Source organism: Topomyia yanbarensis, chromosome 3, assembly GCF_030247195.1.
Source record: "Topomyia yanbarensis strain Yona2022 chromosome 3, ASM3024719v1, whole genome shotgun sequence".
Lineage (NCBI taxonomy): Eukaryota > Metazoa > Arthropoda > Insecta > Diptera > Culicidae > Topomyia > Topomyia yanbarensis.
This window is the reverse complement of record NC_080672.1, coordinates 354,255,791-354,269,350: the sequence shown is the minus strand read 5'-3', so window position 1 is coordinate 354,269,350 and position 13,560 is coordinate 354,255,791. Positions and strand designations below refer to the sequence as shown.

The following is a 13,560-nucleotide window of genomic DNA, read 5'->3' as shown; positions in this document are numbered from 1 at the left end:
GGTGCAAAATATATTATTTATATGAAGAAATTTGCAAAACTGAATGTTTCCTGCTAGCTTAACATTAATTTAAATTTGCCTTTGGCATGTGGGGATACATGAACCATTTTTAGGTTTGGATTTTTAGTAATTTCTTGTTAAGGGTTGTCAAAATAATGTGCAACTATATACGCTAAACGCAAACAGAGTTGCTTATGAATGTAACTATGTAGTCTGCGCCAATTTACAATCTTGAGAAGAGACATAGAGTACGTCGAGCAGGTAAAATACGCAATATCTCGTACCCTACTTTAAGTCGTTACGCCAGAAACTTAAAAAGGACGAGACACATAATTGGAAGTTGATTTTGGACAACTAGAAACAGAATTGACTGCTTATATTTTTCATTGTTTATAAATAAGATTAGGATTGAGCAGTGTAGAAACTCCTTTTAGAGGCTACGAATCAAATCAGTCTGAGATTTCACTGAATATACCTATAATGCTCCATTGGCAGGCAGAAAGTATAGGTTTCTACCAGGTTAATCACCAGAAACTTGCACGGATTTCCAAAGACTCAACCACGTGAGTCTAGAAATTAGGAAAGAAGACGAGGGAGAAGTAGCACTACTACCGACTCGCCATAAATGAAATTGATCAAAGAAAAACACGATGGGAGAAAGGAAAGAACACAAAAATACTAAACACAAAAACAAATAGTTTGTGATATGGATTTTATACTACAAACATACAAATGAATTTTTTTTAACAAAGACAGAATGAACGAACTTTTTTCGTATGGGTCTACGTGTTTTTATGATAGTCTGGGTAATGGTTTAACTATCCCCATGGAGTACCCACCTGAGGGGATACTTGAATCATTTGACATACTTAACAAAAATGCATATAATTTTGATAACACGTTACTTGCGTTCACAAATGATATTGCATATAGTAAGGCAATGGTTGTTCTTTCATATTCATGCATATAGAATAGTTTATCGCAAAAGGTCTAATACATATAACAATTAACAAAAAAGTGGTTCATCTATCCCCACGCTCCCCAACTACTCCCGCGTACCATACAATTGATTGAATATGCAATTTCAACAGGCTTTGATAAATCGCGGAAAACTCACGAGCGGTCAACTAAGCTAAGCTAAGATAAGCTATCAATATGTTATTTTCAGATTGTTAGGAAACAAGACTTGAAATTTCAAGATGCGCTCGGAAAATAAATTTTTCTTCACGGATCCCCAGCAACGACTTCACGTCCCCCTAGGAGTCCGCGGGCTCCAGGTTGAGAATCACTGTGTTAGAACGTAAAAATCGAATATAAACCTCACCCGTCAAAATCTCCGATGTAACAGTCGTTTGAAAAAACCATCAATATAAAAATTGAAAAATATATCCTAAAAAAAATTATATCCGGTTCATACTAAATAGTTTACTTCAACCGTTTTTTTATCTCGAATCTAGGCGGATTTTCTTTCCAACGAATTATATATTTTTAATCGATTTTTATACCGGGGGTTCACCATTGCCGACTCTTTCGAGTGAGAGCCTTCGAAACGACTTTAATGCTAAAGAATCTGAGTGTGATTGTTAGGTTGGAAGTTTATATCCAACATTTACATTCTAATAAAGTTAAAGCGGGTTTTATTAGGCATGTTCTGTTCGTGCGACTTTCATTTTAGGTCGCTCAATTGAATTTTCATAAAACCAATATCCACAGGTTTCCGAAGCCGAAAAAGTCGACAAAATCATAACAGAACCGCACAAATAAGGTTTTATCAAGGGACCTGTTATCTCCGGAACCGTGATTCCATTCCACAACGCTTTCACCTTCGCTGGCCTTGGCTTCAATAACAACTGGAGCCGTTGGTGGTTCGCTGATATCAGCGACGCGTTGTTGCGCATTTGTTTGCCTCTTTCTCATCACAACCAGTTAACGGAGGTTCGTTCCAACTCCCGAAAAATCAATCTACCGGTTCATCGCGCGAATCATTCTATTGTGCAATGAAGATTGTAAAGCTGAATTGAGAAAACAATACAGTATGGCGCATAAAAATGTTTAAAAAATGCGTCGTAATTTTAGGTGTATACTGTATTCAATCTGCCGCTTAACAGGTTAAATAAGTGTTTGTGCATGATCTTCAGGCACTGTACTGTTCAGTAAGGTAAACAGAACAGTAAAAAGCAAGCCGTGGCTCTACAACCCTTTTGCACAATGTCCGCCTTCTATTCCAGCAGATATTGAAGCAGATTCTACTGTCAATGAGAATCCTTTCTGGTCGGGGATCGAACATGTAACGAATAGCTTACGATGCCAGCGTCAAACAATAGAATGATCCACTCAAAGATGATAAAAAGCAAAAAAACGGTGAAGTTTGTTCAACCTAAGGTGAACGATCCTGAGGTTCGCTAGATAAACAAATAACTTGAAATCCTCGTGGTGCTGCTCAAGGTACGACTAAACTTAGCGAAAACCGTTTAAATAACCATGGTGGGGTCTCTGACCGTATGCTGAAATGACAGGCGGCAACTCGATATGTATCTATTACCCATGTCAGGTACGATCTTCATGTTAGGAGCGGCTAGAAACAACTTCTGAACCGGAATGGGCGGCTAAGGAATAAACGGAGTGGCGGAGTATCCCTCTTAGGATATTAACAGCAGTTTCAAACAACGTTGTTGCGGCAGTAAGCGTGAAACAAGCTCATCGATTATTTCAAACCCTATGTGATGAAGACGGTGTAGTGAAATGGTGCTGGGAAAGGATGAAAAATGAGTGATTTACTCTGCCTAAAGATTTTAAACTTAACTGGACATTGGCGCGCATCTTTTTTCTCTTTCATCAACTTCCACTGGTGATACTCGACCTTGGGCTCTGTCTGGACAGTGTTTTACATCAATCTCGCAACTAATATCGTATAAAAATGTATCTGTTATTGCATGCTACTTATAAGGAATAAACTTTCTATCCGACTACAGTTTACCATAATTATGTACTACGTCACTTTTTCCATTCACCATTGACAGCTTTAGTCTCAACAAATTCGATTATTTCATCTGTAATATAGTCAGATTCAATTATCGAGTTTTCGAACTCTGTACGCCGGTAAATTCGCAGATCAACCACGCAGATCCAAAATGCCACTGGGAGAAACATTATTAGCCACACATTCCTAGGGAATTCCGTTTAAACACAATCTTGAACACTACAAAAAATCACTTTTTCAAACACATCAGAAAAAAAACAACAATATATCAGCTCTGCTAATAAGTCGACAACGATCCCGGATGAACTGCGGCAGTAAAGGTGTGAAAGGCTCGTTTTTATCAGTCGATTAAGCACAGACATCGGAAAATGGCGGGCAATCTGTGCGGATCCTAAAATTGGGCCTTTTTATAATCCGTCTAGAAGATAGTATCCGCTAATCAGCCAGCAGTAAAAATAGCACGTACGTATAGTACAAGCCGGGCTCATTGATAACGGTAACAGTTTCAGCCTGCAAACCGTTCAGTTACACACATGTTATTGTGTCCGGGTTTGTTCGTTTATAATGCACCTCAAATCGAGCCTCAAATGGCGGTTGGCCTTGTAAGCGCAATGCCGTAAACTGTTGTGGAATGGCGATTGCGATAAGCCTTCGGTTGTTTTGCGCGGTACACTTTCGCCGGTCGCCGCGGCATTTGGCTAAAATTCTCACGGCATCCAGACTAGAACTGGGCTCTGGGCTGGTAATAACCAATACTAACCAATTTTTGTTATTTCCGTTTGTTCCAGTAACGGAACATCAAAATAATCAATTTTTTAGGAATTTCAGTCAAAATATTGCATGTTCTTCAAGATACCGTGAGTGGTTGCCGAAAATCGTCGAACTAATTTCCCGCCTCGTGAAAACAAATCTTCTTGTATTGCATTACTAGAATCCGCAGACTACTGGGAATATGGCGGATTTTTAAATTGATCTATCAGACGAACATTTCTTAAGCACTTGTTTATAATCAGAAGCCTGAGAATATCCTGCTCATGGTTATAGAACAAATCGTCAGATATCAAGAGGACTTTCAAAGGTATAGCCTCTGTTGTAACAATACTTCATTGAAGTTCTAGCAGTTTTAATAATTATCAATCAAGGCATTTGTGAAACCCCGGGTTTCAGTCGTTAAGATGTTATGATAATTTAGTAATAGCAATTCACAGAAGAAAAACATCCTTCTCACGATCACATCAATTTTGTATTCAAAAAACAAATTCAAGATAAGTATTTTCATATCCGATGTCTGTTGTTGTTTATCAATGGCTTTAGCTTCCGTGGGTCATGCACCATTTTTCAACAACCACTTGTGGATACCTCTCACGAAAACAGGGGGTTTCTACCCAGTGGATTCATCTGCCCTATATTGTAAACAACCAACAACAATAAACCATGTAAACTGGGATTCATGAAGCAAACATGCAACGCATTCTTTATTCACTCTCACTCGCTTGAACCCTACTTTCCAACACATTTTGCTGGTGAAAAACTCTTTGCGTACTGGGTAACGAACGAATCGCTTTCTTGCTTCACTGGTGTATACAGAGCAGCGATGTTTTTGTTTCTGCTTTGTGTGAGATGAGAAGATAGACTACGCAGAAATCTTGCTTGCACTGCTTTCACTCAGCGAGTCCAAATGCTAGTATAAGGCCACCAAATGGAAGCGGCGGCTTTCAAGATAGACCGAACAAGTGAAAAAACAGCACCCGCAAACAGTATGGATCAGTAAACTATTTGGCGATTCGCACATTCACCGAGTTTTTATTTTTGACTGTGCTATAACATGAGAGTGATGATTTCTGGATGGTAGTTGTATGTTTAGGAGTACATCAAGAGTATTGGATATTTTCTGCTGGCATAAGATATTGTAGACACTTGGACATGCTAAGCATCTAAGTGTCGCTGAAGTTCGCTGCAATCCTCTACAGACCGCACAATGAGATAGTTTGAGATGATCAGGGTGTATAAATTTACACACAGTCATCGCCATCAAGACCATCCTCTGAAGATAATTAAACTTTGATTGGATTGTCGTGACTTCTCCCGTCTACCACCACACAATGCACCCCATGCTCGTACTTGGGTTTGAGTTTCCAAGATTTGCCGGAAGCCCGGCTACAATGGTCAAAGGCCTTGCAAGCTCTCTTGATTCTGGAATCGATGTGAGCAGACCAATTTAGTATTGAGTCAATTACCCCAACGAACTTAACTTGATCTGCAACAATAATTTCGGAGTCAAAGAACTGCAATGGACGAGCTCCGGTTGTAATCTTTCATTGCGTGAAAAGCACCATTGATGTATTGGATTGACTGTCCAACATGTAAACACCATTGCTCAATAACACATAGGGCTTGCTGCATCAAATCAAAAAGTGTGACCGATGATTATTATAGGATCATAGGCGAAACCATATCGTCGCTGTTGTGCTATCTTATGACAAACGCCATTTTGGGGTAAACTGAGTTAGATATACCACATTACTTAACTAAAAAATCTCTACAAAGTGGCGTTTACAGAATTTTGACATTCTGCTTGGTTACTGAGATATAGCGAGAAACGCGCTGAGAATATTCTATTTTTTTGGTTCAAATGACTGTGTCTGGGGATTGGCTCAAATTATCTTGATGTATAAGATGTTTCTATATGTAAAACTATCTGAGAAACGCAATGGCATAATCATTTTCAAAACAAAAATGCACGAACTTTGAGAAAAATGCAATTTAAGTTTTAAACTGGAAATATAGCATATTTGGCAACACTGTAACCAAAAATAACTATTTTTTCTAGATTCCCTGACTCATTTCCTTCAAAATGCATCTAACCGATTTTTTATAGACCAACTGAAGCCAAAGATATGAATAAAGTAATAGGTGATGTTACGACTGTCGTTGGTACAGAGGGCTATATTCGGCTTTTCAGTCAATAAATAATATCGAACACTACTTTTTTATAATGTCCAGACGTTTCGACCGTTGGTTTCGGCCTTCTTCAGTGGAAATTATAGGTAGCGTTTTTGTTCTTCGCTTCATACAAGCGGTCTATCGTCGCAAATATTTGCTTCCAATGTTTTAGCGCTTATTGAGTTTTCCATTGTGCCCAAAAGTTAACAGTGCTCCAAAAATTTCCGTTGTTTTTTCTGATTAGCCACAAATTAATGAAGCAAATGCGCAATATACCCTCAGCGCTAAAACATTGGAAGCAAATATTTCCGACGATAGACCGCTTGTATGAAGCGAAGAACAAAAACGCTACCTATAATTTCCACTGAAGAAGGCCGAAACCAACGGTCGAAACGTCTGGACATTATAAAAAAGTAGTGTTCGATATTATTTATTGGCTGAAAAGCCGAATATACCCCTCTGATATGAATAAAAGTTAATAATTGATGATTTTTTTTCTATGGAAAATTTTTCATACACGATTATATATACAAATTTTGTCATCAATACACACCTATGACACGTCTGAGTGCGACTTTTGTTTACATTTATAGTAAAAACTCGCAACATAGTCAACTGATCCTCGTAATATTTGGGAAATTAATACAGAATAGATAGAAGCATCAATTGTCTTCTTTGAATTGTTTATACCATTTATAAGTTTTAAGATATTCAATATCAAACTTTAAAAATCGTTTTTCTCGAAATGTGCAAAATGTGTGTTTTGTCATAAGATAGCACAACAGCGGCGATATGTAGAAAACACAAGCTCATTAAGTTTCCTCAAAAAGCTAACGACGACAACTTTCCATAGAGGTGGTGACAGCACACCACCTTGAGGACATCCGCAGACCAGCAATTTACTTATCTCTACTTGTCTTAACGATGGGCACAGATCTCGGTTGCTAAGCATTGTGGGTGGTTAGTTCGTAATATGCGCATGTACTCCATGACCTCACCCTGCTTCCAAATTGGATTCGAAAGACACGTTATGAAAAGCACCTTTAGTATCAAGCTTTATTGCTTTTGCGAAAAAGCGTTTACAGTGTTGTAGACAACATTCAGTAACCCCTGTTACAATAATATCAGACTTCCCCCACTGATATGCACGTTACATTGCATGTAGCGGGTGCTCAACCACGCTAACATCCAACTTCGATAGACGGCAAAAAGTTAACTGAATCAATTTTCTTGGCTATTTCCGGCAAATTTAAGACTAAGCAAAAGAAGGTTTGAAAATTAAAAGAGTTAAGTCGTCGAAAAACTCAATTCCACGGCTCTAAAATATTTGATATATTTCAGTTCCTTGGTAATTGAGCGACTGAAAAAAAGTCATGAAAACAGATCATGTTTCGTAAAAGCCACTTTAAATATGTTAGAATAGCGGTTCTCAACCTTTTTCGTACCATGGACCCTTTAAAAATCACCCTGGATTGCCGCGAACCTCAACGGATAAACATCGATTTTGTATGCTATCAATATGTTATTTTCAGATTAAGCCGTGTGGTGTCCGGCGGTCTAATTTTTTTTGCGCTATTTCAGCCAAGACTAGAACCACTGGATACATGCTCTCATGTCGTAAGAGGCAATTAATAACATGCTAGGAGCTCCTAAGTCAAGGTATTGCTCTGAACAAAAGACAACCTGGACCTGGCCCTTAAGATTTTGCATCATAGCCTTTATCCATTCTGTATTGAGTGAATCTCTGACAAATAGTCACCTTTTCTGACTCGCTATTCCCGATTGTGTAAAACACAACCACAGTGGTAAACATTTCAACATCCCAGTACTTCACTCTGTCAGAAAATGTAAGGCCATTGGAAGCTAAAACTTCGAAAATCGCACTCCTGGTCTGCAAAATCATCCACTGCAATACTCTGCGTCGCTCTTTCGAGTTTGAACCGCTTATATGGTAGTCGGTCTTTGCCAGTATTGTTCTTCTCCCACCCATTCTTCTTCTGTGCCATCGATAGATCAAGAGCCCTTGTCGTTGTGTGTATTATATTTATTACACATAAGAAGCATGTCGTATGCAATTTGGCTTTTAACCCAATTATGGAAACGTGTCTGACAGGGAGAGTTGAGATGCCAACTTGTCATTTACATTTCACAGTGAATTTCTTCACATTGTTTTGGGATATCTTTCATACTTTTTGTACGTTTGTTTGGTACTGCAAACTTTGAAAATGATCACTAAAGTGTTGATAAGAAGCAATACTCCCGATGGCCGGCTATTTGGAGTTTAAATTGCTCGTTTCAAATTCTCTGAAATTGATCGGGAGCGACTTTCGTACATATCTAAGATTATATTGTCTATAGATGAATAGATACCTCTTTTATATGCCACGCAGCTTTATCCTTTTATGTAATGCCCCGCGGAGCAATAATTCTGGACAAAATTTGGAATTGGACGTGAGTGGCATTGAGAGCTTCTCTTTGTTTACTTTCTCGTTCGATTATTACGACATGACTACTGCCTAAGATCGCATATTTGTTCCGTTTTCTATGGGATTTCCTATCTTTATGGGACTGATTTGCGATTATGGGTATAACACATTGCACTAATTTTCCAGTACACATCAAAAGTCGATGGCTTCTACAGGAATATTATGCAAAGAGTGGAGTACTAAATGTTGAAAGGACCGATTAATGAGCAGAAGAGGAGGACCCCAAAAAAATCTCTCATTGTTGCCTGCGTCTTATTCTGGGTTTTGTCTAAAATTATTAAAATTCCTATTCGAACGGCATTCAAATTCCTTCTGGAGGTCGCGCACCTGAAAACTTTGATCTAAAATGAAAAGACAAAGCGCGTGAGTACTTAGCTAACTCCCAACATCTACCAAAATATATCTTGATTCATTTTCCTACCTACTAACACCAATCCTATCCTGCGACACTTGTGGATGATGCAGAGAATTCCTCGGTCATAATAGTCACAAGTGTTGAACAAACATTCCTTCCCATTCTAAATCATACTATAATCTTAGTCCCTTTAGGTAGCACGTTGAGTATGATGTAGGGGAGAGTGCGGATACATGAACCACGGGGATAGGTGAATCACTAAGGATATTACGTCACATTCTATCAATTTTAGTGCAAACCTTTTGCGTGTTGGTAGCTCTGTCGGTAAGCTAACCTCACACGCATTTGCGATAGCGTCAAGTTTTTTTGTTGTCATTTTTACAGATAATCAAAGTTATTGTAGATTAAAAGTTGCCTCAATTAAGACCTCGTGTACTGTTGGAAAAAGTTTGTGGTGTCCCTTATGTGAGACTAAACATCATAAAACTTTTTGTTATTGGAAGTAGGTGCAAAATATATTATTTATATGAAGAAATTTGCAAAACTGAATGTTTCCTGCTAGCTTAACATTAATTTAAATTTGCCTTTGGCATGTGGGGATACATGAACCATTTTTAGGTTTGGATTTTTAGTAATTTCTTGTTAAGGGTTGTCAAAATAATGTGCAACTATATACGCTAAACGCAAACAGAGTTGCTTATGAATGTAACTATGTAGTCTGCGCCAATTTACAATCTTGAGAAGAGACATAGAGTACGTCGAGCAGGTAAAATACGCAATATCTCGTACCCTACTTTAAGTCGTTACGCCAGAAACTTAAAAAGGACGAGACACATAATTGGAAGTTGATTTTGGACAACTAGAAACAGAATTGACTGCTTATATTTTTCATTGTTTATAAATAAGATTAGGATTGAGCAGTGTAGAAACTCCTTTTAGAGGCTACGAATCAAATCAGTCTGAGATTTCACTGAATATACCTATAATGCTCCATTGGCAGGCAGAAAGTATAGGTTTCTACCAGGTTAATCACCAGAAACTTGCACGGATTTCCAAAGACTCAACCACGTGAGTCTAGAAATTAGGAAAGAAGACGAGGGAGAAGTAGCACTACTACCGACTCGCCATAAATGAAATTGATCAAAGAAAAACACGATGGGAGAAAGGAAAGAACACAAAAATACTAAACACAAAAACAAATAGTTTGTGATATGGATTTTATACTACAAACATACAAATGAATTTTTTTTAACAAAGACAGAATGAACGAACTTTTTTCGTATGGGTCTACGTGTTTTTATGATAGTCTGGGTAATGGTTTAACTATCCCCATGGAGTACCCACCTGAGGGGATACTTGAATCATTTGACATACTTAACAAAAATGCATATAATTTTGATAACACGTTACTTGCGTTCACAAATGATATTGCATATAGTAAGGCAATGGTTGTTCTTTCATATTCATGCATATAGAATAGTTTATCGCAAAAGGTCTAATACATATAACAATTAACAAAAAAGTGGTTCATCTATCCCCACGCTCCCCAACTACTCCCGAGTACCATACAATTGATTGAATATGCAATTTCAACAGGCTTTGATAAATCGCGGAAAACTCACGAGCGGTCAACTAAGCTAAGCTAAGATAAGCTATCAATATGTTATTTTCAGATTGTTAGGAAACAAGACTTGAAATTTCAAGATGCGCTCGGAAAATAAATTTTTCTTCACGGATCCCCAGCAACGACTTCACGTCCCCCTAGGAGTCCGCGGGCTCCAGGTTGAGAATCACTGTGTTAGAACGTAAAAATCGAATATAAACCTCACCCGTCAAAATCTCCGATGTAACAGTCGTTTGAAAAAACCATCAATATAAAAATTGAAAAATATATCCTAAAAAAAATTATATCCGGTTCATACTAAATAGTTTACTTCAACCGTTTTTTTATCTCGAATCTAGGCGGATTTTCTTTCCAACGAATTATATATTTTTAATCGATTTTTATACCGGGGGTTCACCATTGCCGACTCTTTCGAGTGAGAGCCTTCGAAACGACTTTAATGCTAAAGAATCTGAGTGTGATTGTTAGGTTGGAAGTTTATATCCAACATTTACATTCTAATAAAGTTAAAGCGGGTTTTATTAGGCATGTTCTGTTCGTGCGACTTTCATTTTAGGTCGCTCAATTGAATTTTCATAAAACCAATATCCACAGGTTTCCGAAGCCGAAAAAGTCGACAAAATCATAACAGAACCGCACAAATAAGGTTTTATCAAGGGACCTGTTATCTCCGGAACCGTGATTCCATTCCACAACGCTTTCACCTTCGCTGGCCTTGGCTTCAATAACAACTGGAGCCGTTGGTGGTTCGCTGATATCAGCGACGCGTTGTTGCGCATTTGTTTGCCTCTTTCTCATCACAACCAGTTAACGGAGGTTCGTTCCAACTCCCGAAAAATCAATCTACCGGTTCATCGCGCGAATCATTCGATTGTGCAATGAAGATTGTAAAGCTGAATTGAGAAAACAATACAGTATGGCGCATAAAAATGTTTAAAAAATGCGTCGTAATTTTAGGTGTATACTGTATTCAATCTGCCGCTTAACAGGTTAAATAAGTGTTTGTGCATGATCTTCAGGCACTGTACTGTTCAGTAAGGTAAACAGAACAGTAAAAAGCAAGCCGTGGCTCTACAACCCTTTTGCACAATGTCCGCCTTCTATTCCAGCAGATATTGAAGCAGATTCTACTGTCAATGAGAATCCTTTCTGGTCGGGGATCGAACATGTAACGAATAGCTTACGATGCCAGCGTCAAACAATAGAATGATCCACTCAAAGATGATAAAAAGCAAAAAAACGGTGAAGTTTGTTCAACCTAAGGTGAACGATCCTGAGGTTCGCTAGATAAACAAATAACTTGAAATCCTCGTGGTGCTGCTCAAGGTACGACTAAACTTAGCGAAAACCGTTTAAATAACCATGGTGAGGTCTCTGACCGTATGCTGAAATGACAGGCGGCAACTCGATATGTATCTATTACCCATGTCAGGTACGATCTTCATGTTAGGAGCGGCTAGAAACAACTTCTGAACCGGAATGGGCGGCTAAGGAATAAACGGAGTGGCGGAGTATCCCTCTTAGGATATTAACAGCAGTTTCAAACAACGTTGTTGCGGCAGTAAGCGTGAAACAAGCTCATCGATTATTTCAAACCCTATGTGATGAAGACGGTGTAGTGAAATGGTGCTGGGAAAGGATGAAAAATGAGTGATTTACTCTGCCTAAAGATTTTAAACTTAACTGGACATTGGCGCGCATCTTTTTTCTCTTTCATCAACTTCCACTGGTGATACTCGACCTTGGGCTCTGTCTGGACAGTGTTTTACATCAATCTCGCAACTAATATCGTATAAAAATGTATCTGTTATTGCATGCTACTTATAAGGAATAAACTTTCTATCCGACTACAGTTTACCATAATTATGTACTACGTCACTTTTTCCATTCACCATTGACAGCTTTAGTCTCAACAAATTCGATTATTTCATCTGTAATATAGTCAGATTCAATTATCGAGTTTTCGAACTCTGTACGCCGGTAAATTCGCAGATCAACCACGCAGATCCAAAATGCCACTGGGAGAAACATTATTAGCCACACATTCCTAGGGAATTCCGTTTAAACACAATCTTGAACACTACAAAAAATCACTTTTTCAAACACATCAGAAAAAAAACAACAATATATCAGCTCTGCTAATAAGTCGACAACGATCCCGGATGAACTGCGGCAGTAAAGGTGTGAAAGGCTCGTTTTTATCAGTCGATTAAGCACAGACATCGGAAAATGGCGGGCAATCTGTGCGGATCCTAAAATTGGGCCTTTTTATAATCCGTCTAGAAGATAGTATCCGCTAATCAGCCAGCAGTAAAAATAGCACGTACGTATAGTACAAGCCGGGCTCATTGATAACGGTAACAGTTTCAGCCTGCAAACCGTTCAGTTACACACATGTTATTGTGTCCGGGTTTGTTCGTTTATAATGCACCTCAAATCGAGCCTCAAATGGCGGTTGGCCTTGTAAGCGCAATGCCGTAAACTGTTGTGGAATGGCGATTGCGATAAGCCTTCGGTTGTTTTGCGCGGTACACTTTCGCCGGTCGCCGCGGCATTTGGCTAAAATTCTCACGGCATCCAGACTAGAACTGGGCTCTGGGCTGGTAATAACCAATACTAACCAATTTTTGTTATTTCCGTTTGTTCCAGTAACGGAACATCAAAATAATCAATTTTTTAGGAATTTCAGTCAAAATATTGCATGTTCTTCAAGATACCGTGAGTGGTTGCCGAAAATCGTCGAACTAATTTCCCGCCTCGTGAAAACAAATCTTCTTGTATTGCATTACTAGAATCCGCAGACTACTGGGAATATGGCGGATTTTTAAATTGATCTATCAGACGAACATTTCTTAAGCACTTGTTTATAATCAGAAGCCTGAGAATATCCTGCTCATGGTTATAGAACAAATCGTCAGATATCAAGAGGACTTTCAAAGGTATAGCCTCTGTTGTAACAATACTTCATTGAAGTTCTAGCAGTTTTAATAATTATCAATCAAGGCATTTGTGAAACCCCGGGTTTCAGTCGTTAAGATGTTATGATAATTTAGTAATAGCAATTCACAGAAGAAAAACATCCTTCTCACGATCACATCAATTTTGTATTCAAAAAACAAATTCAAGATAAGTATTTTCATATCCGATGTCTGTTGTTGTTTATCAATGGCTT

General features: G+C 38.4%; 1 protein-coding gene across 3 annotated transcripts in view; it reads right to left on the bottom strand.

The window, feature by feature from the left end:
- The window catches only part of LOC131693235 (monocarboxylate transporter 14-like), a 108,579-nt gene that overhangs the window by 49,370 nt on the left and 45,649 nt on the right, over nucleotides 1-13,560 (bottom strand). For 2 of the 3 annotated variants that reach the window (XM_058980894.1, XM_058980896.1), the window contains exons 1-2: nucleotides 2,978-3,299; nucleotides 2,804-2,901 (exon numbers count right to left, since the gene is read on the bottom strand). The exons of the other annotated variant lie outside the window; for it this stretch is intronic. The gene's annotated coding sequence lies outside the window, so the exon portion shown is untranslated. Of the gene's footprint in view, nucleotides 1-2,803; nucleotides 2,902-2,977; nucleotides 3,300-13,560 lie in introns of those variants that run through there. 3 annotated transcript variants of the gene reach the window in all.